This window comes from Narcine bancroftii, chromosome 1 (assembly GCF_036971445.1).
Source record: "Narcine bancroftii isolate sNarBan1 chromosome 1, sNarBan1.hap1, whole genome shotgun sequence".
In the NCBI taxonomy this organism is placed as follows: domain Eukaryota; kingdom Metazoa; phylum Chordata; class Chondrichthyes; order Torpediniformes; family Narcinidae; genus Narcine; species Narcine bancroftii.
This window is the reverse complement of record NC_091469.1, coordinates 287016945-287044453: the sequence shown is the minus strand read 5'-3', so window position 1 is coordinate 287044453 and position 27509 is coordinate 287016945. Positions and strand designations below refer to the sequence as shown.

General features: G+C 39.8%; 1 long non-coding RNA gene across 1 annotated transcript; it reads left to right on the top strand.

Annotated features, from left to right (window-relative positions):
• Positions 1-1056: 1056 nt before the first annotated feature.
• On the top strand, positions 1057-27509 carry LOC138751692 (uncharacterized). Its single transcript, XR_011350126.1, has 3 exons — positions 1057-1239; positions 7241-7311; positions 27091-27509. It is a non-coding gene; the product is annotated as an uncharacterized lncRNA (long non-coding RNA).

Genomic DNA, 27509 nt, shown 5'->3' with positions numbered 1-27509 from the left:
TAGCGCCCTTCACGATCTTAGAAGTACCCAAAGTACGTCATAGTGAAGTCCCTTAGAAATATAGACACCTTCGCTATACTGAGATAAACACGGTTCCTAAGTCAGTTTTTTGGTGTAGCTTGGTCTGCCATTAAAGAATGCAACTTTGGGCTACTGTGGGAATGCAAGTTGATAAGTGTTTCAAGGCTGTCATTGACTCAAGGATGCAGGGCAGCTATATGGAGTAGAAATTTATTGGCTTGAACATTTCTGGCAGCTTCAACAACGTAGAACATTTGGACTCAATCAAGTATACTCAATTCTACTGAAATCAGCTTTACAACTCACCTGTTAAAACATTTTTCTAACGCAGAGCCTGTCGAGCTGGTCCAGGCTCCACTTCATAAATGGAAAATACTTAGCTGACCAGTACAACATTAAATAGGCAATGTGCTTAAGGTAAAAACACGATTTGGAGACACTCAGCAGGTCATACTTTATATAGCAAAGATAAAGATACATAACCAACGTTTCAGACTTGAGTCCTTCCGACAATTTCGGCAGGCACCCGAACAAAATGTTTGCTTTTCTAAAGTACGCTGTATGACCTGCTGAGTGGCTCCAGCATCGTGTTTTTAACTTCAACCACAGAGTTCTGCAGATATTCGTGTTTCACTTCCAATGTGCTTCAGGTGCCCCTTTCGTGTTTGGTGTCACTGCACTGATGAGAAAACCTAGTCATTCGGTTTGCACTTTGCCTGGGACGGCCACTTTGTTATTTCAGAACTCATCCCTCGTTTCGTTTTGAATTTAGAACGCTGAATAGGGTCTATTATTGTTTCCAATGTACCATTTGGATTTCAACAAGACTACCGACTTCTTGTACGACTTCAACAAAAGCTAAAGGTGATAGTTATGGGGTGCCCCATAAGATGTCTGCGACCAATAAATAGGTCGGTTAGGTTAACAAAAGAATCCTGCTGCCTCTTTGGGCATTCTTAACACGAGGTGCAACAGTCACTTCAGAGATTTAAATAATTAACCGGCCTCTTCACGCAGTTTAAGCCACATCACGAACCTGATCCGTCCAAGCTAAAATCGATTGCAAAAGAGCGAGAGATGGCTAAACCGTGCAAGTGGGTTGGACATAAACATAGAGGGTTTTTTTTTAAATCCAATTTGCCGGACTGGCTCTAACACTGGAATTGAACGAAAAGCGAGACGAGTTGCAACGAAATATGGAGGCCATGCCACTGACAGGTGAGATAATATGAAGTAAATTCATTTTAAAATTTCGTACCATGACATCTTTATGTCACACGGCAAGCAATGAAAGAACAATTAACTCCTTCAGAAGAGTCACTCCCCACCAAAAGACCCCCCCCCCCCAGCTGTCTCTCCTTAACATTTACTGCCTCACTGGGGTGGGGCATTTAGGAAACCCTCTTTCTAAATAAAGCAAGTAATTCTTCTTCCCCCCCCCCCCCCCATCAGTGAACACTACGGTTATACTGCAGTCATTCATGCTAAATAGAAATGCATCCTTAATGACACCGCGAAGCAGTCCAGCACATACTATGAATGCATCGTGGTCTCAGAATTGGTCTCAACACTGCAACAGAATGCGAAAAAAATTCGTTAAATAAGTTTTCTTTTTTTAATGCCACCCCTTTCAGGTTTGACCTTTAAAAAAACGAACTGCCAACTGTTACAGTGGCTTTCGGTTTGGGAGTCCAGCCGTTTGCTTTAGAATGCGAGAGGTGGGTATTTCAAAAGGATAGAGGAGCAGACCGATATGGGGAAGGGTCGGGGACGGCGGGGTGTTGAGAAAGCACGGTGAGATTCAGGGCATGGGTCTGTCCTTAAGCAAAGTCAGTTACGGTAACGAAAAATCAAATAGTGTGAATCGAACGGAGCAATTCTCAAACGATACCGGTCCGAGTCACTGCGATTAGTGGATAGGGTAAATGTGGGACATATCGAACGACTAAGGATCCACCGCCACCCCCCACCCCCCACCAATATTCATGAATAAATCCAGTGCAGTCGCAGCATTGGATTCCAGTTAGAAAGTTGCAATGGCTTCAACCAGTATTTAAAAAAAATTAACTTTCAGACTCCCTTCTCTCTCCAAGAGCATCGCAAAACCTTTGTTAAATGTAATCGTTGAGGAACAATTACCACGCCTATCCAGAGACTAGATAACACAGGCCATTTCAATATTAGCAGCCGGCTTGTAGTTCAGGAAACTTATGATAACTTGAAAGTCCATGGAAGGATTAGTGATCGCGTGTATAAAGGGTATCCGGTTACAAAATGCTGTTCCCAATAATCGCGCAAATGTTATCTCTTCATAGTTAACTTTGATAAACCCCGTTCGGTCTGAATAATTCGAATGGAGAATGGACCGTTACTCAGCTCCAGAGCAAGTTTATTTTTATTAGCGCTTAATAAACCCTGTTATTTTAATAAAATATAAACCACTCACTAGCACTTGATTTTTTTAATGGCATTTGATGTTCATGCACATCAGCCAAGTTCCAGTTTCCTGATTAGTACTTCGAAAAAACCACGAGAAACATTCAGTCAGTTCTGGATTCGGATCTGAAGTGAAGGGTGGCAATATTCCTATGTTCTTGATTTAAGTGTTACCATGAATTGTTGCGTTATTATATGAATCCTCCAGTTAACAGACTTTGGAAAGTAATTGTACAACACTGAGATATGTCAATCCGAAAGGCAAATGGGTTCTAAACAAACACCGACAGGCGAAAAAACAGTGTTTGTGATCGAGCGCTTGAGATTCATGTACTTTGCTGCATGCCACGTTATTTCCAATTTAAACATTCACTCTGGTCAAACAGACCCGCATAAACAATACAGACAAACACACGCAGAGGCAAACATACAGAAGCCGAACTACAATGCACACGAACGAAGACATTTACTGTCAAACACAAACACACGTGCACATAGACACACATGGGCATACAGACAGACTCGTCGCAGACACAACATGCGCGAACGCAGCAGGCACTGCCAAATGCACAAACAAGTGTATGGTCGGAACACACATGTCGAGATACAGACACACACACACACAAATAAATTTTGTCTCTGTCACATACATTAATACTCCAAACACCAGACACACTCTCCACCTCACCCCCCTCAACACACACAAAAGCCCACCCACACACTATATATAAAAATCATAGATTATCTGAAAGACTACTGTTATTCTTGATTTTTATATATTTTATTTTTCTTGGCGAGACACGTTATCAATTCCCCCTGTAGCTTCGTTTCACGCACTCTACTCTACTAGTTGCACATTGTTAAGTAAGTCTGATTTGATCTCACCCACCACAACCACACCCCCCCCCCCCTCATCTTCACCCCTTCCCCCCCGCCCTCACTTTCACCCTTCCCCCTCCCACGACGGCTTTTCGGCCGAAGCATTAGCCGAATTCCCCGGGGCTGATTGAATGCAATTTGCTGTATGTCGACAGCCACGTCCTGTATGTTATAGATTCACTGTTTCCCGACGTGACAAGGGCTGAGTTCGATCTACAACTGTAGTCGAAAGCGCAGTGAGCCGAGACACAGCCTCAATCATTAAAACCTCCCCCTCCTTTAGGAAATAACAGGATGATTCATTTACACATAAACACTCATAAATATTCCATTAACAACCGAAGAGCACCTGTTTAATGAACGGCATGGCGGCCTTCTCCGGGCTTACAACAGGAATCTTTGCTTCCTCACTGGAATATGATCAGATTTAACTTTTACCATAAATCGGGAATGACAAGTGAGTTGTAACAAGGGGACTTGCACTCAGTCCTTGACCCTTACAATTAGATTAAATATAGACGGAGACACAAAAAAAATATACTAAGATTGACACCTGCCAACTGAACTTCCTTGTGATTGATTATAATTCTCGGTGTAAGGAACAATAATGAAATAAATTGCATGGATAAAACGTCGCATTTGTCATTTGTCTGCCAGGGGAGAGAGAGAGAGAGAGAGGGGTGGGAGAGAATGGGGAGAAGGTGAGAGAGGGAGAGAGATAGAGAAGGAGAAGAAAGAGGGAAATGTCTGACAGCTGGTACTTGAGAAGACACCAAGCAAATGAAAAAATTAAAATTAAATAGAACTTTTAGAAGGTGACTAAGAATCAACCATTCATGCTCATTAAACATCAATGGGAATACCATGCAATATTCTAAACTACCAATTGATTAGGTCACTAGTAAAATATTCCATTCTCACTGCTTCATTTATCCCATTCCGTGTAGTACCTGCTGGAACCAGTAAAAAGAAATATGTGAAATAGGTAACCTTACCTCAGGACATTTTAGTGTTTGTCCCACCCTCTGCACCAATCCAGCTCTTCCACCCACACTGCTGCTGGTTCCCACAGCACAGGTGCCTAAGCTTATAGAAGTGGACAAATGATATACAAATCTGTCATATTCTTCTTCATTTCATCCAACATGCATCATTATAAGGCATGGTTTGCAAACGTCAGACCCATTCATTCCACCTATACCCACTACAGATGCCTTGAACAGTCTCCATTATACTACCTTACAGTCTCACACTTGCAGACATCAAAATAATGCAAAAGTCATTGGTATATGATCCCTCACCTTCCCCCGCCCCCACCCATGAGTACACTTTCCAAATGATTGCAGATGAATATCGACCAGAGGGATACACAAAATAAGGCCAACTCTAAAAGTTGTACATTTCTATCTAGGATCCCAGGAACTGGAAAAAAAAATCAATAACTGCAGATGCTGGCAATCTGAAATAAAATCAGAAAGTACTGGAAACACTCAGCAGGCCAGGCAGCATCTGTTGAAAGAGAAATCATGAATGGTTCATATCGTAGAGTGGTTTCTCTTTTCATTAGTGCTGCCTGAACTGCTGAGTGTTTCCAGCATTGTTTGCTTTTTCCATTGAGGTGTTATCACATCTCATCATTCAATAATAATCCATTGAAGAGTAAGAATACAGGAAGTAGGGGTGAAAAAGGTATGTGACAAAGAAATAATTCATGGAAACTGACCTCTTATTTGTATGTTCAAACAGTGGCAGGCAAATGTACTTCTACTGCATATTTGATAGAAGGCATTATATGATATCACGGGTGAAAATGGAATTTTTTCTGGCATACAATTGTTTTGTTCATCTGTATTTGAAAGTTTGATGAGGATCTAAATTGATCAAGAATAATCTGCCAGTTGAATTAACCTTTCTGTCAAGAATAAGAAATGACTGTAATAAGACTAACGATTTTTGTAATTGTGGCTGAGATACTCCGTTCATTCCCAATGCCATTAAAGTGCGGGGCGTCATATTTAGTGAGATTTTGGTTTGACAGTTAAAATTGTTATTGTTATCCACGAGTAATCATCAGACTGGAAATTTGGATCCATGTTCTATGTCAAGTTAATATTCAACAAGAAGAAATTGGCCAACAGTGAACTAAGAACAATGTAACTGAAAGGAATTCCATTGACTAGATGATTGACCTGTCTTCATGGGTATGGCACTAAGATGGAGCCGAAATGAATGTCATTATGGAAACTGGCAAACTGCAAGACAATTGTGTCTTTTTTCTTTCTAGTCAGTTAAACTGCATCTGTTTGAGAAATATCTTGAAATTGGTTTATGTTAGGGAAATAAAATGAAATGCCATTGCCCCCTTTCTCACACAGTTCCCTGAGGACAGGTACACAAGATTTTCAAAACACGTGGTCCTGGCCCAATCATGTTTTTTAATATTCTGTGTATAAATCAATGGCTACGAGGTAGTACAGGGGCAACAACACAATGTCAGCCTGAAATGGCTATGTATTGGGGCCCTCTTATGTTCCCTCCTTGATATTTTTCATTTCATAATGGAGAGACAATATTGCAACCTTTTTGATAGCATAAAGTACGTGCCTGACAAAGCATTTTTCCTGAGAATTTTACAGTTACTAACACATTCTCGATTATTAAATTGCTATTGTGTTATTACACGAACAATAAACAGGGAGGAGGGGGAGGGTTCCAAGTAAAAGGCTAGGAAACACTCAATCTAATTCCCTCCTACACTGCAATACCCTTAATGAAAACACTGTCATTTCTGAAGCAGAAGATTCAGAATCAGAATCAGATTCAGAATTTATTGTCAGGACCAAGTCATGAAATTCGTTGTTTGCGGGAGCTTTGCAGTGCAAACATTCATATAAACCACCTAGCAGAAATAAATAAAACTCATGCACAAAAAGTCAAAGAAAGGTAGTGTCTGTGGTTCATTGTTCATTCAAGAATTGTATGGCAGTGGGGAAGAAGCTATCCTTGTGCTGCTAAGTGCTTGTCTTTAGGCCCAGTACTTTTTTCTCAATGGTAGCAGAGTGAAGAGGGCATGGCCTGGGTGGTGCAAAGCTATGTTAAAATAAGGGCCATACAGTGCAGAAGTAAGCCCACTATGTCCATGTTGCATTAAAGGGATACCGAAGTGCCAATAGTACCGTCAAACCAAGGACATATCAACCTTCTTGGGTAAAATATCAAAGAAGTTCAATAAAAATCTTCCCTGGTTAATGTCAGAAATAAAACTTCTCACACATGAGTCTCTTTAAAACTGATGACACGACAAGCTTTATTTACAAGTCTGCAGAGTTGGACTCAACTTCTCACCAGTTAAGCCCCGATACATACAGTGCATTGATTTTTATACCCTTATTGTTTGCCCTTCCCCTTCTTATTAATACTGTTTTAATTGGTTAGTATTACAAAAGCATTCTAAGTATAACTGCATTTTTAATTATCACGTTCGTTACGTACGCTGTGAACTCTACATACACTAAATTCTGTTTCTCACCCTTCTTATCAATCTTTTGTCTCCTGCATGTCTCTCACTATGACCATGAAAAGATATGTTTTAAAAAAACATATCCAGCTGAACCTTTTGTCCTTGGCTGCTAGTAAGCTCCCTGTCCGTTCTGGCTTCCCTTTTTATGATTAATCATCACATTTTAACTTAAGCCATTTTAACCTAAATTCTCTATATATAACAGTTAATATTTATCCTTAAACCAACATCTCTCATGGATGATTTAGATATTCATCCTGCTATTATTTGGAAAATCTTGTAGTTAAAACAAAAACCTGCAGGATCTCCTGTATTGCAGCAGCTCAAAACATTTATTTTGCATTACCTGAGCACAAGTTATAAATTTGTTTATCTGTATTTCAGTTGGTTACAAGAATTCTAGTCCCATTCCAAAGAGTCACAAACAGAACTCCAGATCTTTCCTTCTAGTGCAGGTAGGAAAGAATGCTGCACTCTCTGGAGTGCAAGTTGTTTTCAAATAAATTGTTAAACCAGTTCACATCTGACCATTAAACCAGATGTAAGACAATTCTTGGACTATTTTGGGTAACACTGATCATCACATTGAAGCTTACAAATTTCGGGCTTATTGATATATATTACACGGAACAGTGAGAAGGGTTCTTCGACGAAGGGGTTCGCAAGTCAAATCACATTGCTGTAAAAAGTCATAAGTCAAGGGTACAGTTACAGAGCATAGAGTTACAATGAGAAAGATCAAAGAATACATTGCCCTTTGGGGGGGCTTAGTTCAGTAGCTTGATGGTTGCAGTGATGAAACTGTCTTTAAGCCTAAGTGCATGGTTTCACACTCTTGCACCTTGTCTCCCCAGTTGGAGGAGAGAGAAGAGAGCACCCCTGGAAGGGATGGGTCTTTTCATATGTTGGCTGTTTTACTTGGGCAGTGGAAGAGATGGTGTTGATGGAGGTGAGAGAAGTTTGCATCATGTTCTGAACTGCATTCACCACCTTCTGTAGCTTCTTCTGATCTTGAGAAGAACTACTCCCATATCACACTGTGTTGTATCCAGCTAGAATGTATTTGTTAGTGCAACTGCAGAAGATGTTGAGTGATGTGGGCCACATGCCAACTTTCCTTTGGCGGCCATCAACACGGCGGGTCCATGTCAGGTCATTGGAAATGTTTACTCCCAGAAATTTGAAGCTATCTACATTCTCCATTTCAGCATCATTGATATTGATAGGAATGTGGGCTATACTCCTCCCCTGAAGTCTATAATCAACTACTTTGTCTTACTGACAATGAATTTCTTTTCTGCATTCCATCTTGTCATTACCTGTATTCAGGAATGACAATGTTGTCATCAGGGTATTCGAAGATGGAATTGGATTGGTCTTTGGCTGCACAGTCATTACACGTCACACCATATTGTGCAATGGTTCAGAAGGGGTCTGCAAAACAATTTCTCTCTCCTTTCAGATTTATTATCACATTTTCTGTCCCCTGGAGCATTATAGCAATTTTATATATATATAGTTTTTGTGCTGTACCTTGTTATGATTCAGCATGAGTGTGCCTTACTTATCTGTGTGGCTTCAGAGATAACAATTTTAGTGCATCCATACCTTGACAATAAACTCCCATATCATATACCATAGTTGCCATAAGAAGGACGTAGATGCTTTGGAGAGGGTGTAGAGGAGATTTACCAGGATGTTGCCTGGATTGGAGAGCATGAAGCGAGGTTGATTGAGCTAGGGCTTTTCTGTTTGGAGCAATGAAATGCAACTTAATAGAGGTATATAAGATTATGAGGGGCTTAAATAAAGTGGACAGCCAGTACCTTTTTCCTGGGTCACTACTAGCCCAGGAAATACAAGAGGACATCAGTGTAAGGTGAGTGGAGGAAAGTTTAGGGGAGATGTCAGAGGTAATTTTTTTTCACAGGTGCCGAGATTGTATTGCCAGGGAGGTGATGGACGTTGGTACAATGGAACATTCAAGAGACTCTTAGATAGGTACATGGATGTCAGAAAAGTAGAGGGTTATGGGTATGAGGTAGGATTGCTGTGGTGAGGTCAGCACAGCATTTTGGGCTGTAAAGTTCTATGTTCTATATCATAAAAATAGGCTCTTGATTCCTCCCACATCCCTCTCTAAACATGTATAGTTGAGCGATTAAATCTGGGGGAGTTGATGGGGAGAATAAAATATACAAATAGGAGATGGCTTCGCTTGGCACCCCTGCTCTGTTTGCAACCACAGCTACCTCCCAGTGGCCAACCATTTCAATTCCAAGTCACACTCTTGCACTCACATGTCTATCCATGGCCTTGTGTACTGTCCCACCCTGACCACCTGTAGATTGGAGGAACAGCACCTTATTTTCCATCTGGGCCCCCTCCGGCCACATGGCATGAACATTGACTTTACTGCTTTCCACTAAACATGCTTGCCTTTTTTCCCCCTCCCCCTTTCCTATCTTTCCAGTTCTTTCACCCAAACATCCCTACCATCCCCCTCCCCCTCACTGCTGCTGTTCACCCCCTCCTCCCTCCACCTATGAACTCCTGTCCTTTCCACCTTCCACCCTTCCCCTCTCTTACTCTTGTGTTCGGGTGCTTGCCGGCATTTTCTCATTCTTTGATAAAGGCCTGAAGCCCAAAATGTCGGTTCTGTATCTTTGCCTTTGCTACCTAAAGGACATTGTTTGACCAGCTGAGCTTCTCCACCATTTTGTGTACTTACTGATGTACAAATAGAATAGGATGAGCGTAAATGGATGTGCAGTCTCAGATGCCGTGTGACTGTTTGACTCAATATTTACTGCTCACTCCTCATTGCCAAAAAACTAAAACACAATCAGGTTATTATCACTTCACTCTTTGTAGGAATTGGATAAGTGTGAGTTGGCTGTCATGTTCCTGACATTATAATATTGAGCACTCTTCAAAATCACTTCATCAGCTGAGGTTGCGAATGACAAATCAGATACCCAAATCTTCCTCTCATACCTATTGATTCCTTCAACTGCAGAGTTAGAGAATGTAAGTTATTTACTCCCGTTGACATAATTCAGACTTCCCCCAGAAACGGCCATGACGTAATTGAATAGAGATTATAAGCTTGTGCATTCTAAATAAAAGCACTTAATATTTTTACCAAAGGTTATTTTTTTCTCTCTCTGCTATTCTTTATAGCATTAATTAGTACCTTATTTACTCTAGTTGTCTGGGGAGTGATGAACATTTTCACTGCAACTGTCAGATGTGTTGCCGTTGTTTGTATACTGGGCTGGTGTTGTGCTATAGATATCAGATTCACAAAGGCATCTGCATGCTGAAATAATTAAAATGAGGACCTTCTGGAAACAGTCACTGTCAGTCATCATCTGTGGAAATAAGGCTTTACATCAACAATTTTCCAGCAGATATAGAAGTTAGACAATTATCAGAGAAAGAGTGGACACTCTTTAATTTTAGTCATGCCATACAGTGAGGTCGCAGACTTTCGAACCGGAGCCTGCCACTTGGCCCTTTCAGCCTGGTCTGCTGTCGATGATGCTGATCTTGCTTCTCAGTGCTATTTCTCGGCACTTTCATGATACATTTCGTCGTCAGGGTGAGGCCAGACATAAACCCAAGGAACAACACAAAGGGTCTCAGAAGTATTTTGAATGCTAAAAGGCCTGGATAGAGCAGATGAGCCAAGAATGTTTCCCATGTAAGGTGATTCTGGGACAAGAGGGCCTAATTTCAGGATACAAAGGTGTCAATTTAAAACAGAGGTGTGGAAATTTTTCTTTAGTCAGAAGGTCATGAGTCTGTGGAACTTCTGGCTGTGGAAGTGAGGCCGTTGGGTGTATTTAAGGCAGAGGTTAACTGGTATTTGATTAGTCAGGGCATCAAGGGTTATGGGCAGAAAGTCGGGGAAAGTGGCTGAGAGGGAGGATGGATCAGCCCATGAAAGAATGGTGAAACAGACTCAATGGGACAATGGGCCTACTTTTGCTCCTATTCCTTGAGATCTTGTGATCATATTTCTCCAGGTCGCCCTGAAAGCCAACACCATGAACACCTGATTTTACTCATTTTAGGTAGCCCTCAACTCTATTTGATTCCACCTTTTCCCCCTTTTTTCAAATACTCCTCTTCTCTCTAATATTCCCTCCTCCCAGTGCTCTCCATCTCCTCCACCTTATGTCCAATACTCTTATCACCTGATATCCTTCCCAGTTTCTCCATGCCTTGATATATGTCCCATCTCCATTTTATTTTCAATAACGAGCCCAAACCTCAAATGTTGACTGACCCTTTTCCACCCATGGACGCTGCCTGATCTGCTGAGTTTCTCCAAGATTCCAACATCTGCAGTATTTTACATTTAAATTTAAACATACAGCATGGTAACAGGCCATTTCAGCCCACTAGCCATTGCTGCCCAATTACACCTAATTAACCTGTACATTTCGAATGGTGGGAGGAAACTGGAGCCTCTGGGGAAAACCTACGTACAAACTCTTTACAGACTAGGTGGGATTTGAACCCCGGACCTGATTGCTGGCTTTGTAATAGTATCACGCCAACTGCGAACTTTGCCACCCACTGTATTTTTGAGTTTCACTCTCAGATATCACTTGAGTCCCTTAATAACCAAAAGACAAATGATATCTATTTTCAATTACCAGTAGTTAAATGGCTGAGCCGTCACAGCCTTCTGGGATAGAGAACTCCAAAGATTACTACCTCTGAGTCTTAAATGGCCCACCTATTGTTCTCAAATTGTGCCCCCACACTCCTCAGCCAGGAACAACATGCTCGCTGTATCGATCTTGTCAAGATTGCTAACATTTTGTGTTTTAGTGAGGTTTCCTCTCATTCTTGCAGCTATTGCCAAAGGGGGTATTATGGCTTTCCTGGGGGAGGGGGGCATTGCTTATTGAAGTAAAAGCCTTGTTTTCTTTTCACCTCGCTGAGCATGATTTTTTTTTAATGTAGTGAGAAGTATGGAAGAAACCAAAACTTGATTTCTTCACAGGGAAGGGGACTCATTGGCTTTGAGTAGAGTCCTAAGGGTCCATAGCCCCTAAAAAAGGTTGCTTGAAAGAATATGGTCACAGTCTGGTCAACTAGTCTTCTTACAGCAAACTCACCATTCCTAGAACCAATCCAACGTATCTTTTTGTTAATTCTTTCCATGGCAAGTGTACCCTTCCTCAGGTGAAGAGACCAAAACAACATATAATACTGCAGTTATGGTCTCATCTGGTTAAACCTCTTCTATTAAAGCCTAACATAAGTTTGGCCTCCTATTCACCTCCTGTGGTTGGCTATTGGCCATCAGTGACTTCCCTACAATCACCAAAGTACAAGACCTCACTCCCCCCCCCCCCCCATTGTCATCAGTTTATTTCATTCTTGTTGGTTTACTCAGCTGATCCAAATTCTTTTAAAACCTATTTATATCATCCTCCATACGTACAATCCTGTCCAGTTAAATTTTGTCAGCAAGATTGGAAATGTGATGTGATTTTTGTCCTCTTTTTTTTAAGAAGAACTTTCTCAGTCGCCATTTGATAGGTGGATCATTACGTGCACCCGATCTATCCATTCACCTTCCATTGGGTGAGGAGTACAGTATCTGGAAACTATTGCAGCCCCATTCTATGCACATATCTCCTTAACATGTCTTGGCATAATTTGCACATTGCATGACATCGTCGATGCAGCCAATCCCTAAATCTAAGCTTACACTTATATTTAAGCTTTTTTTAATTTAAATTTTTTAAATTTAGACATACTACATGGTAACAGGCCATTTCGGATCATGAGCCAGTGCTGCCCAATATACTCCCAATTGTCCTAAAATCCCCAGTATGTTTCGAACAGTTGGGGGGAAACTATCACCACCAAGGAAAACCCACACAGACATGGGGAGAATGTGCAAACTCATTACAGGCAGCATGGGATTTGAACCCCAGTCCCAATCGCTGGTGCCGTAAAGGCATTGTGCTAAATGTTACACCAACCATGCCATACAAATCTTTGGAACATTTGGAGGAAAGACTAGAAAATTTAGTATTTTCATACAAATTAAAAGGCTTCACAGGCACGTTGATGTTTTGGTTTATTTAAAGTGGAAGTTGACAGATTCTTGATCGTTAAGGCTGTCAAAGGTTTCAGGGAGAGAACAGGGTTCCTTGCCATGTAGTAGTTTGGACTATGATTAATGGTCTTTGATCTTTGGGCATTCCAAAGCACTCTTCAGCCTATGAATTACTTCTGAAGCCCACTTTACCGGCGGATTACGAACAGCAATGAGACAATGATCAGATGATCTGGATTCTTTTGAAAAAGATTGACAGCTGTGCATTGATCATGGGTCAGAACTGTTGGGCAATTCTTCAAATTCACAGCATTTTTTTATATTGAACTGTTGGACCCCCTATTTCCAGAAGACCATAAGACATGGGAGCAGAAATAGGCTACTCAGCCCATTGAGTCTGCCCCACCATTTAATCATGAGGTGATCCATTTTCCCCCTCTGCCCCACTGCCTTGCCTTCTCCCCATAACCTTGATTCCCTGGCTAATCAAGAACCTGTCAATCTCTGCCTTAAATAACCTTGCCTCCACAACACCTGTGGCAACAAATTTCACAGATTTACTACTCTCTGGCTGAAGAAATTCCTCTTCGTAGTGGATGCTCTTCAATCCTGAAGTTGCGCCCTCTTGTCCTAGTCTCTCCCACCATGGGAAACAACCTTTCAACATTTACTCTTTCCATGCTCATTTGAAATGTTTCAATGAGATCACTCCTCATTCTCCCAAATTTGAATGAGTACAGGCCAAAAGCTTTCAATGCTCCTCATATGATAATCCAAAACAATTCCCCTTCTTCTGCTGTACAGGTCAATCAAGTCTAAATATCTGGAATGGTGCTTAAATCCATAATTTAATGGTTATGTGTCAGAGTGATTCCTAGATTGCGTGCTGGAACCAAACAACCATCTGATGTAAGTGAGAGGTATTCTCCTGCTATCATTAAGTGTTATACTGCAGAGAGGTTCTGGCCCTAGTGAGAACATAAGTTTTAAAATGTTGACTGGAAGAAAGAAACTAACTGCATTCCAACATGGAGAAGTCTGTTCAAATGTTCTGGAAAACTGGAAGTTTTGCCTTTATAAAAATGTGACTTGTAAGCCATGAGCCAGATTCTCTTGGGGCAACACTAAGTGCTTGTGCCCATGCTTCTTGCTGTAACCGAGTTCTCACATTTTGCAAAGTGATTAAAAGCTGTTTTTTGCATCTGCATTCATGTTTATTTTCAAGCAACCTCAAGTCCACTTTAACACTGCTTGGTAAACTATTCTGGGGTTATAATGGGAGGACTGATATTTTTAGGATCTGTTCGAATGTACAAAGAGAAAACAAAAGAAATACAGCACTTTTCAAAACTGGTTTAACAAAATGAAGATGTATATTCTTGCCACACCAAAGCAGGGATTAATGGATTCTCTGACAGAATATCAAATCATTACATATTGAAGCCAGACCTGAACCTGACTCTGGTCTGACCTGAGTTATACTGTCAATTTTGGTTGCAGTGAAGAAGAAGTCACTTTATAATGATGCAAAACTGACATCATAACCACATGCTTGGTGTACTTGCAAAGCAGGTTATCAGTCTCACACAGAAGGTACATTGACAGTTTCACATGAAGAAGCACTCAAAATCACTCATATCATTACAAGAGTGGCAGTTAATTGAAGCCTAAGCACGACAGTGTATAAGTAATGAGTGTGTGTTGGATGACAGATGGGTTGTGGGTTTCAGGTATCAACTATGATACTATTGGTGAGGCTGCATATACTGTATTGTGGTGGAACATTAGCATGTGACTAGGATTGGTGTTCCACTCCCATTCTCACTTGTCTGTTCATGGCTTCATGTACTATCCCACTGAGACCACCCATAAATTGGAGGATCTGAACCTGATTTTCTGTCTGGGCACTCTCCAGCCAAATGGCATTAACATCAACTTTTTCAGTTTTTGTTAACCTGCTGTCCTTCACCACCCCCCCCCCACCCCCCCACACTTCCCTATACCCTGTCTTCTTTCCCTCAGCTCTCCATCCCCTTCCATCTCTATTCACTAAGCCATCCCTCCTCACCTTGCTTGCTCCCTTCTCCACCTATTATCTCCTGCCTTTGTGACCACGTCTCCCCCCTTATTCTTTTATTTGGATGCTTGCTGACATTTTTCGCTACATTGATGAAGGACTCAAGCTCAAAATGTCAATTCCGTATTTTTATCTTTGCTCTATAACAGACACTGTTTGACCAGCTGAGCTTCTCCAGCGTCGTGTTTTACTTCAGTCATGGTATCTGCAGACTTTCGTGTTTTAAATCCATAGTATGTGACTATGGGTGGAGGGGTTTCTTTTTCACTGAAAAATTTTGGAAAGATGATTGTGAGAAGTGTCCTCAGAGAATGTTTCTTTTTCTTTCTTTAGAATCAAGTAAAAACTTTTCCATACATTAAAAAAAATTATCAGGATCTGGAGGAGGCTGGAAAGCCCAATGTGTATTAATAAAAACACAAAATTGCTGGAGGAACTGAGCAGGTCTTGCATTATCAATAGGAGGTAAAGATATATAACCAACGTTCTGGGTCTGAGCCCTTTTTCAAGGAATGTGAATTATCATGCATTGAAGAAGGCCCCAGGACCAAAATGTCACATATATTTTGACCTCCTCTGGACATGGCAAGCCCTGCTGAGTTCCTCCAGCATTTTTGTGTTTTTACTATAATCCAGCATCTGCAGACTTTCATTTTTCACTCTTAAGCCACATCTATTACTTCCCCCTAACTGTTCTGAAGATATTCTACCAAGCCGCCTTCAACCACTGCAGTCCTAGTGAAAGCATACCCATTGCAGTTCTGATGTGTAGGGAGCTCCTGGATCTAGACCCAGTAATGGAGAAAGACTGGTAATATATTTCCAATTCAGGATGATCGACTTGGAGGTGCCAGTTTTCCCAGATGCAACTAACTCCCAGGAATATAATTTAATGCCCAAATTTAAAATGGGAAGAGGAGGGTAGGTGGTTTTGAGGACGTCCAGATGCCTGGGGCATTCTAGTGCCCTCTTATTGGTGCATTAAATACATGTGCTGTATTGCACAAATGCACAATTATACCATTAAAAAACACCCATGAAATAGGAAAATGTTATGTGAAAGCACAAACAACATTGTGGCCAGGAACATTCAGAGGAATAGGGATATGGTGCTCTTGCATCTGATGAGACCTTTTACTTGCCAGATGGTCCTCCATATTTTGAGTGTCGGCAAGCCAAGGTCACATTGTTTTATGAATGGCCATCATTAATGAAGGGAACTCTGCTTAGTTTTCCATAATGTTGACCAATGGAGTGCAATGGAGATACTTTGTGCAAGAGATAATGCAGACTCTTCATGGGTCGTTATGTTTTCTGTGCCATAGTTCTCTTACTATTTAGTCAGCAGGTTGTAGGTTGTCTCCAGAACCTCACATTTCTGCTTTTAAGTCATTAGGGATGTGACTGATGACAAGAAAACATCAGCTGTGTTAGGGTGAATCACTTCCAGTTGTGTCAAGACCAATTTTGCAGATGATTAATTTTTTTTTAAAATAATTTTTTATTTTTCACACTGTGAACCATAGCAACCAAAATACATCCAAACATTTCTCATTAAATATACACAGTGGCATTTTCTCCCTTCCCCCCCCCTTACCCTCCCTCCCCCCCTTCCCCTCCCTCCCCTCCTTCCCATCCCCCTCCAAGACCAATAAATATTCAACATGTACAATACAATAAAACCTTAAAACAATGTCTTCACACAATGAAAAATAAACAAGAAAAATGCACCATCTGCTTTTACACACTGAATCAAATCGTTTTGTCTTCTTATCATTTTAGGGGGTGGAGGTCCGAGGCAAGCCCTCTTTGTTATGTTCCATGTATGGTTCCCAAATTTGTTCAAATAATGTGACTTTATTTTTTAAATTATATGTTATTTTTTTCCAATGGAATACATTTATTCATTTCTATGTACCATTGCTGTACTCTCAGGCTCACTTCCAAGTTGACATGATACACTTTTCTGCTACTGCTAAGGCTATCATAATTAATCTTTTTTTGCGCTTTATCCAATTTGAGGCCTAATTCATTACTTCTTATGTTACTTAAAAGGAAGATCTCTGGATTTTTTGGTATTTTTTTTTGTGATTTTATTTATTATCTGATTCAGTTCTTCCCAAAATATATTCACTTTCTCACATGCCCAAATTGCATGTATTGTTGTTCCCATTTCCTTCTTACAGCGAAAACATCTATCTGATATTGTTGGATCCCATTCTTTTAATTTTTGAGGAGTGATATATACCATGTGTAACCAATTATACTGTATCATGAGTAACCTTGTGTTTATTGTATTCTTCATAATTCCAGAACATAACTTTTCCCAGGCTTCATTTTTTATCTTTATGTTTAAATCCTTTTCCTACTTTTGTTTAGGTTTATAATTTATTTCATAATTTTCCTTCTCTTGCAGCTTAATGTACATGTTCATTATAAATCTTTTATTATCATTGTGTCTGTAATCACATATTCAAAGCTACTTCCTTCTGGTAATCTCAATCTGTTTCCCAATTTATCCTTTAAATAAGCTTTCAGTTGATGATATGCAAACATTGTACCATGAGTTATTCCATATTTGTACTTCAACTGTTCAAATGTTAATAAATTATTTCCCAAAAAAATATTTTCTATTCTTTTGATTCCTTTCCCCCCCCCCCCCCCTATTCTCTAAAGGAAATGTTATCTATTATAAAAGGGATTAATGGGTTTTGTGTCAATACCAATTTTGGTATTTGGTAATTTGTTTTTTTCCTTTCTATGTGGATCTTCTTCCATATATTAAGTAAATGATGCAATACTGGTGAGCTTTTATATTGCACCAGTTTTTAATCCCACTTATAAAGTATATGTTCCGGTACCTTCTCCCCTATTTTATCTAGTTCTATCTTAGTCCAGTCTGGTTTTTCTCTTGTCTGGTAAAAGTCTGATAAATACCTTAATTGTGTGGCTCTATAATAATTTTTAAAGTTTGGTAACTGCAAACCACCTTGGTTATACCTCTCTGTTAATTTATCTAACACTACCCTCAGTTTACTCCCTTTCCACAAGAATTTCCTTATTATTCTCTTTAGTTCATTAAAGAATTTCTCTGTTAAGAGAATTGGTAACGATTGAAATAGGTATTGTATCCTTGGGATCACATTCATCTTAATGCAATTTACCCTCCCTATCAACATTAGCGGTAATTCTATCCAATGTTCTAAGTGGCTGATAATTTAGTTTGTACAAATGGCTTAAGTTATTATCTAACCTGATACCTAGGTATCGGATTGGTTGTGCTTGCCATTTAAATGGTGATTCTTTTTTAAATTCTGTATAATCCGCATTACTTATTAGCATCACTTCACTTCTATTTGCATTGATCTTATACCCCCACATCTCCATCGGGCACACAAAACTCAAAACGGTCAACCAGTTTACCTATCTCGGCTGCACCATTTCATCAGATGCAAGGATCGACAATGAGATAGACAACAGACTCGCCAAGGCAAATAGCGCCTTTGGAAGACTGCACAAAAGAGTCTGGAAAAACAACCAACTGAAAAACCTCACAAAGATAAGCGTATACAGAGCCGTTGTCATACCCACACTCCTGTTCGGCTCCGAATCATGGGTCCTCTACCGGCACCACCTACGGCTCCTAGAACGCTTCCACCAGCGTTGTCTCCGCTCCATCCTCAACATCCATTGGAGCGCTTACACCCCTAACGTCGAAGTACTCGAGATGGCAGAGGTCGACAGCATCGAGTCCACGCTGCTGAAGATCCAGCTGCGCTGGATGGGTCACGTCTCCAGAATGGAGGACCATCGCCTTCCCAAGATCGTGTTATATGGCGAACTCTCCACTGGCCACCGTGACAGAGGTGCACCAAAGAAAAGGTACAAGGACTGTCTAAAGAAATCTCTTGGTGCCTGCCACATTGACCACCGCCAGTGGGCTGATAACGCCTCAAACCGTGCATCTTGGCGCCTCACAGTTTGGCGGGCAGCAACCTCCTTTGAAGAAGACCGCAGAGCCCACCTCACTGACAAAAGGCAAAGGAGGAAAAACCCAACACCCAACCCCAACCAACCAATTTTCCCTTGCAACCGCTGCAATCGTGTCTGCCTGTCCCGCATCGGACTTGTCAGGCACAAACGAGCCTGCAGCTGACGTGGACTTTTTACCCCCTCCATAAATCTTCGTCCGCGAAGCCAAGCCAAAGAAAAGATACCCCGATATTTCTCCAATTTCTTATGTAGTTCTTTCATTGATATTTCTGTTTCTGTTAGGTATACTATGATGTCATCTGCAAATAAACTGATTTTATACTCCTTCTCCTTTATTTTTATCCCTTTTATTTTATTATCTGTTTTTATCAGTTCTGCCAATGGTTCTATTGCTAAGGCAAACAATGAGGGGGATAATGGACATCCCTGTCTAGTTGACCTACTTAATTTAAATTGGCTCGATACATATCCATTTACTGTTACCTTCGCCAACGGTCCATTATCCAATGCTTTAATCCAATTAATACATTTTTCTGGTAAATTGAACCTCTGTAATACTTTAAATAAATAGTTCCACTCTACTCTGTCAAATGCTTTTTCTGCGTCTAAAGCAACAGCCACTATTGGTTTCTTATTTCCTTGAACTGCATGAATTAGATTAATAAGTTTACAGTCATTATGCGCTGTTTGTCTTTTCTTAATAAATCCAGTTTGATCTTGTTTTACTATTTTTGGTACACAATCGGCCAATCCTTGAGTATGTTTTATGCCTACTCGAATAATATGAATATTCCTTCTCTCTTGGGTGTTGCCTCCTCCATATATCCATAAGTTTCATTTCCTGCATTGATTTAACCATAAATTTGGCTAGTTTATTCTTTTTGCTAGTCTTTTGTCCAGTTTTGTCCAACATTGGATCCAAATTAAGGTTAAAATCCCCTCTTATCAATATATTTCCTTGTGTATCTGCAATCTTCAAAAAAATATCCTGCATGAAATTTGATCCTCCTCATTAGGTGCATGTATATTGAGCAAATTCCAAGATTCTGAGTATATCTACACTTTATCATTACATACCTCCCTGCTGGATCTATTATTTCCTCCTCTATTTTCATTGGTACATTTTTGTTAACTAATATGGCTACACCTCTAGCTTTTGAATTATATGATGCTGCCACCACGTGCCCTACCCAGTCTCTCTTTAATTTATTATGTTCCACTTCATTTAGATGCGTGTCCTGCACAAATGCTATATCTATCTTTTTCTTTTTCCAGTAATTTAATAGTAATTTAATTTGGTTATGTCTTCCATTAATGTTTATAGTCATATAGTTCTGTAGCCATTTTATATCTTGTTTACATCTCTTTTCCACTTCCTCACCACCTCCATCCTCCTTTTTCCCATTTTCATCTCTCAGTTTTCCCTTTTTAAACTCAATGTATGACAACACATTTAAACCATAAAATACTCCAACAATTCCCATAACCAATATTACCTTAACCCGAAATTCCCCCTCCCTCTCTGAGTTGCCCTTTATCCCTTGCCAGGAAACCACAACTCCCCTTTCCATGTGGATTATCATCTTGGTCGCAAGCATCAACTGATTTCACAGTGACGGTTATTTTCTCCCCCCACAGCCCCCCACAGAAAAGTTTTTTTTGCATAACAAAGCTCTCCCTTTTTTCCCCCTTCCTTCCTTCCCCTCCCTTTTCCCTCGTTAGTTTTTTACATATACAATGTTTTTACATCTTTATATATATACTTTATCACCATTCTTCATTCTTATTACATCTCTTCATCTCTCATTCTGTCCTGCAAACGCTCTGTGAATTCTTGTGCTTCCTCCGGATCTGAGAACAGTCTGTTTTGCTCCCTGCGTATAAATATTTTAAGCACGGCTGAATGTCTTAACATGAATTTATAACCTTTTTATCCATAGAATCAATTTTGCTCTTTCCTCTTTAAGAGTTCAAAACTTATGTCTGGGTAAAAAAATATTTTTTGACCCTTGTATTCCAATGGTTTATTGTCTTCTCTAACTTTATTCCTTGCTCCAGTACATTTTCTCTTGTAATATATCTCAAAAATTTTACTAAGATGGATCTTGATTTTTGATGTGTCTGCAGTTTCGGAGCTAGTGTTCTGTATGTCCTTTCTATTTCCATTTCTTCCTGCATTTCTGTCATTCCCAGGACCTTTGGGATCCATCCTTTTATAAATTCCTTCATGTCTGTGTCTTCTTCACCCTCCTTCAGGCCCACTAAATAGTTGTCATATGTTGTTTCGCCTACTATAATTTTCCAACATATCAATTTTCTGAGATAACAACTCTTGTGTCTCTTTGTTCTTCAAAAAAGGCTTTATCTATATTCTGTCCATTTGTTTTACCTTCTATTACTCTGTGAAGATCTTGGTCTTCTTCTTCCTCTTCTTCTGCGTCTGTACCTGTGTTTGTGTCTTCTTCTTCTCTTCTTTGTATCGGTGTCTCTTCTGATTCTCCTGATGAGTTAGCTGCATGTGTCACTTTGTCGGGCCTCTTCTTGCTGGGCTTCTTGTTGTTGATCTTCCCCTCCTGGGCTGCTTATCTGTTGGGCCTCCTGCTGCTGCTGCTCCTCTTGCCGTTCACCCGTCGACTTTCTTCCTCGCCTGGTTTCTCACTCCTTCTCCTGCCGCCTTCGTCATCTTCCAGCTGAGAGCCCTGGTGTTGGGCATCCCTCAGCTGGTCGTGCCCTGGTTGCCCCCTCCTTGGCTGAGCCCCCCTCCTGTCAGTGTTTCCTTTTACCTTTGATTGCGCACACGTGACTCCTCACGCATGCGCAGTTGCGCACTTTTGTTTGGCTCAGAGAGCCATTTTTGCAGTCCACTGGTCGGGCGGGAGGGGCTCACAACTCCACGGGGCCGTCACCAACCACGGAGATAGGGCGCTCTTCGCCACCAAGGCTCCCTGTTCCTTCATGCAGTTAAGGCCTTCTTCTTTATTTTCCAGTGACATTTTTTCTTTTTTCCCCATTGTTTTTACTTTTTCCTTCTTGGGTGTCATCTTCTTTCTCTTCTCTCCCACTTTATCTTCTATTTCTTATACTTTATATTTGTTAATCTTTGTCTTTTCTTGACTTTTTTTCTTTTTTTCTGGAGAGGGCTGGTTTTTCTCTACCGGCCACTACTCCATCACATGACTCCCCTTAACCTTTGATTAATCTTTGACCTGGAAATCTTCACTGATGCATTGAAGGGAAAACAGCCTTTACATGTAATTTAGGCAAAAGAATGTGCAGAAACTAGTCCAATTTCTAGGTACCCTCCCATTTGTGTTGTTAGAACTGGTTGACATCCAGCTCAAGCTTGTGATTGGCATTTTAGAGGGACATTTTGTGAGATCATGAGCAACTAACATAGGGCAAAGAGAATACTATCAAAGGCTCACGGGATCATGAGTCCTGTCATTCAGTTGAGATCTAGCATGGGGCAGCAACCACCAGGAACAGCTGACCAATCAAACAGAGAGCAATTTAGATTGTGGGAATGCCAATGGAATTTGAAAATCTCATTCTTGCGTTCAAGCAAATTCCTACAAGTCAAACACAACGTATCCCTCCCACTCCTCAAGGAACTTGTATTGCTCCACTCCACCACTGGCCATCGCGCTTCACTAGTCATTGGAATTAAACGTTGGAATTCTTACCTCAGCCTCTTAGCCTTGCTGTACTCCCTTTCCCCTTAGGGCCTGATTGAAATTTTTGATTAACATTTTTGGTCTCTTCTCCTGAAATCTTTGTTGGTTTGACTCCAACCTGATTTAAGCTCCTATAAATCATTTTCAGATGTTTGGTCTTGTTAAATGAAATAAATAATAGGATGTGGTGCTGGACATCCAAAGCAATATCACCAAGGTTTTCTCACAGATAAAAAAAAGTCCAAGTTCAATATATATCCATCCATTTTCGAGAATATTTTTGACATATTAATTTGTGAATATGCCATTTTTTAGTGTAAATAGAATTTGAAATCGTGCACATACACCATTCCATTATGACTTCAAAGCAACTCTTGAAATGTGGTGCCATCAGATGCAACATTTTATATTTAGCCATACTAAGCAGTGTAAAGTAAACATTTTTATTACGTAATAACCACATCATGCCATCGCTTAATTGAGTTGCAAAGTGAAATGTATAATCAAATAATGCAGCCACAAGCAGAATGCAGATGTAATGGTTTTCATTGCTTTTGTCTAACCTACACCAGAATTATTATCTTTTTGGCTACCCTTCAATTGTGTTGCCTTCTCTCCTGAAGGTAGTGATTTACAATGGGTATCATTCCATCAACAGTCCCACTATCCAAAATATTGCACCCAAGCATCAACATGCATGTGACTGGACATGTAGTTTCAAAAGGGTTATTTGTAAAAGCTGTCTGAGCTCATTCCAGCTCTGTACTCAAAGAACGTCCATGCATCTAAACGTTTGATGGCTGGCATATTAATTTTTTCCTCTCTTTCTATCTCAGAGTCACCAAGGATAATTGTAATTACACAACATTTGACCTGGCTGGGTAGAGCCAGCTCAGCTCAAAGCAGGAATCAGTTCTGAAGGCTTCTTGTCTTTGTAGTCAACCACACATCATGTGATACATTACCCACTGTGCTTTTGGGGAGCTGAGATAATTTTAGGTTTAGATCATTGTGAAACAGTGAGATTAAAGAAACTGAACCAACTCCAACTGTGGAAAGAATATGTGGGATGGGAGCCAGGTTTTTAATATAATGAAGAAAATTGCTGAGGCAGATGTAAAGCAGAGAAGAGGCATGGGAGAGAATAATAAACCAAAGGAACCAAGTGTTAAACCTAACTTTTAAATAAACTTTCCTGGTAATCACTGATTTATGGAATAGACTGCCACCTAGTGCAACTATAATGAGTCAGTTGATACAATCTGATGGGAATTGGATTGATACATCAAATCAGTTCTGGCAGATGGATCAAGATGGAAGGAAACTGGATAAAATGTACAAAACCAATTAAGGCAAAACTTGGGTTGAATGAAAGATGAAAATAGTAACATAGATTTTGGGTTGGACTCATTTCATGCACAGGACGTTTTGAATTTTTTGTTTATAATTTACCAATGATTGTTTTACATGATTTTTCTAATTAATATGATGGTTGCTAAAGTCCAGCCAAGAAATATAATTAGTTTATACAGTTGATAAAACATTAACTGGAATCTTTAACCAATTCTTACTTTGTCCATCTTTTAAAAAAATCTTAATAACAAATAAAATAAATCCAAAGTTATCATTAGACATTTCTGCAAATACAGGAAAATGAATTTTGCAAATTAAATATGAAGATAATATTGATATATAAAATCACATTTGCCAGACAGTCAAGAAAGTGAAGCCAGTAATATCTCTGACCAATGAAGCAGTAGAGGCTGCCTTGTTAAATACACTTGAGGTAGAGATACATGGATTCTTGAATAAGTGAATGTAGGGGCTTATGGAGGATGGGTAAGTGGAATGAGAATGAGAATCAGGTCCAGAATCATGTTTTTATTAGGTAATATTGTAGGGATAAGACCAAAACTGAAATTAACTATATATCACAAAGAATTTGTAAAGATTACATGAGCAATAACAAGAAAAACTATTGCAGATATGTAGAAATTGAACTCTCATTTAGGAATGGAGTGATGGAATGCAAAAATGCATAGTTGGGTTCCCCTTGAGAAGATTACTTATAATTTAAGAAGTAAATGTGGTGTAATTTTGAAAATTTAGCACTGTATTTACAAATTGTGGGAATTAATTTATCGATATTTTCCCTAAAGTTTGAAAACCTCATTAACCTTCTTGGAAGAACTCAAAAATGTAAATGATTAGAATTGTGTGGTGGGTGGCATCTTCTTGGCAATTGGTTTCTTTTCTCTTTGCTTTACTTTCTTTTTTCTTTTCCTTTCTTGTTTCTTTTTATCATCATTTCTTTTTTTATATTGGGGATTCTTTGGAAGAGGGGGTTGGGGAGTTTGTGAGTTTGATATCATCATGTATAATGGAACTGACATTAATAATTGATGACTGCATTATGTATTTTGCTAATATTACATATATAGATAAACATTTTAAATAACATATTCAAAAAAAAATATTGTCATGACCATGTCACGAAATTCTGTGTTTTGCTGCAGCATCACAGTGCAAACATTCCTATAAACCCCCCATACAATCATAAATTAAAAATAGTGCACGAAAAGTAAGGCAGTGTCTTTGGTTCATTGTTTATTCAGGAATGTGATGGCAGTGGGAAGAAGCTGTCCTTGTACCACTGAGTGTTTATTTTTAGGCTCCTGTACCTTTTCCCAAATGGTAGCAGAGTGAAGAGGGCATGGCCTGGGTGGTGGGGGTCTTTGAGGATAGAGGCACTTTTATTTTTGAAGCCTCCTGTAGATGTCCACAATGGGGTGAAGGCTGGTGCCTGTGATGTCGCAGGTTGAGTTAACAACCCTCTGGAGCTGAGTCCATGGGCAGATCAGCCATGAAATTTGTATGGCAGAACAGCCTCGATGGACCAGATGGCTGACTCTTGCTCCTATTTCATGTGTTCTTATATTCTAACTGGTATTATTAGGTTTCATTTTCAACCATTTCCCAGTTTGATGCACACTTCACAGGGTGCAGCATGCTGAAATATCTTGCATCCTGTGGTTCATTTAGCCCAAATTGTCCTTCCTGCAATATGTTAGAGAGTTCAGTGAAACTGAGAGATCAGATGGTACTAGTGTAACTCCATCATGATACCAAAATCCATAGCTTAAAGTAGCTGCTATTTTACGCCTACATGGGAGGGTTGACACATTCAGAATCACTTCAGTATACCAATGTTGATACTATCTATCCATTACGTCATTTCATTGGAAATGATGACAATACTCAAAGGTACAATGGAACAGAATTTTTTTTCCATGATTGATTTTGGAGCATTGCACCTTCTCATGATATTGTATTAGAATATCCAGTTCCAAAGGAACCATTGTTGCAACTGTGAAATAGTTACAAAATATAAAATAATTATCAAAGGCTATTTTTATATATGCAAAAGGAAGGAAATGTTGCCTTTGTTCAATTTCACCCATTACTCCCATTTCAATATGGATATTCAAAATTATGCAGTAACCAGAGGGTTTTGGAAGTGTCTGAAATGGACCTGAATCCGTTTATAGTGATAATAGATGCCCATCTCTGTGGCACAATTTGTGGGCTCATTGGTCATACATAGGTCATTTCTCCCCGTGTAAAGTGGTGTCACATTTTGGGAAATCTTTACAGCATCAAAGCTGTTGTACAAATTGTTTTTGTAAACTCCAAGGTTTTCAGTTTTTAAAACTAAAAATTATAAACATGAAAAATATAAACCTTTGTTTTCAAATCTCTTCTTTCCCCTCTCTGCCCCTTAATTTGAAATAGTCTCCAACCCAGTAATTCTTCGGGCTATCTATACTCCTCTAATTTCTACCTTTTCCCCATCCATGTGTTTACCATTTCCACTGTGGTGCCCATGCCTTCAGCTGTTGAAAGTCGGGAATTCCCTCACTAAATTGCTTCCCCTTTTTTTCTTCCATTAGGATTCTCCATAAAAATGACTTATTTGACTAAGCTTCCTAATATATAATCATGTGGCTAAATATCATTTTGTTTAACAATGGTCTTGTGACTTCTCTGTATAAATACAGGTTGTTTCTGAGCACGCGCACGCAAGCAAGCGAGAGAGAGAGAGAGAGAAAGAGAGAGAGAATGCAAGAGTGAAAGAGTGAAAGAGTGAGACAAAGACAGTGTGAGTAAATGAATGAGAAAGAGAGTGAAAGTGTGAGTGAACTTGAATAAATGAATGAGTGTGTGTGTGTGTGTGTGTGTGTGTGTGTGTGTGTGAGAGAGAGAGAGAGAGAGAGAGTGAGAGGGTTTGGCTCATGTTTATAATCATTTAACTGAGAGTGTATATAGTGTATATTTACAATCGTATTGAATTTTGTTTTTATTAGCACCTACCAATTCTCCCAATAAAATTTCTTCTTCTCAGGCAATCTGAGGATGAGGCCAAGTGACTTCTTCCATTCCAGATTTGTGAGGGAGCTAGTGAGGCTCATGTGAGAACTCTGCCACTGTCAAAGATCCACAGATGGGGCAGGAGATGGCTGAAAGAGCAACAGGTGGACAATTGGTGAAGTTGTGTCATCCTTCCACCACACATACAAGGCTTTTGTGAGACTCTGACCATCGATTCAAGTTTCTTAAAACCACCCCAAATGCTTCTTTTCCTCCTGAACACATGAGCATTCATGGTCCAAGGATTTCCAGGTGCCAGTTAGGATGCTGTTCTTCTTCAACAAGATCTTGGGCACATCCTTGGATCATTTATCCTGTTTGACTGGCAATCTCTTCAGAACACAGAATAGAGAAAAGTTATTTTAATAAATTATCTTTCTGTCTGTCTTTAAA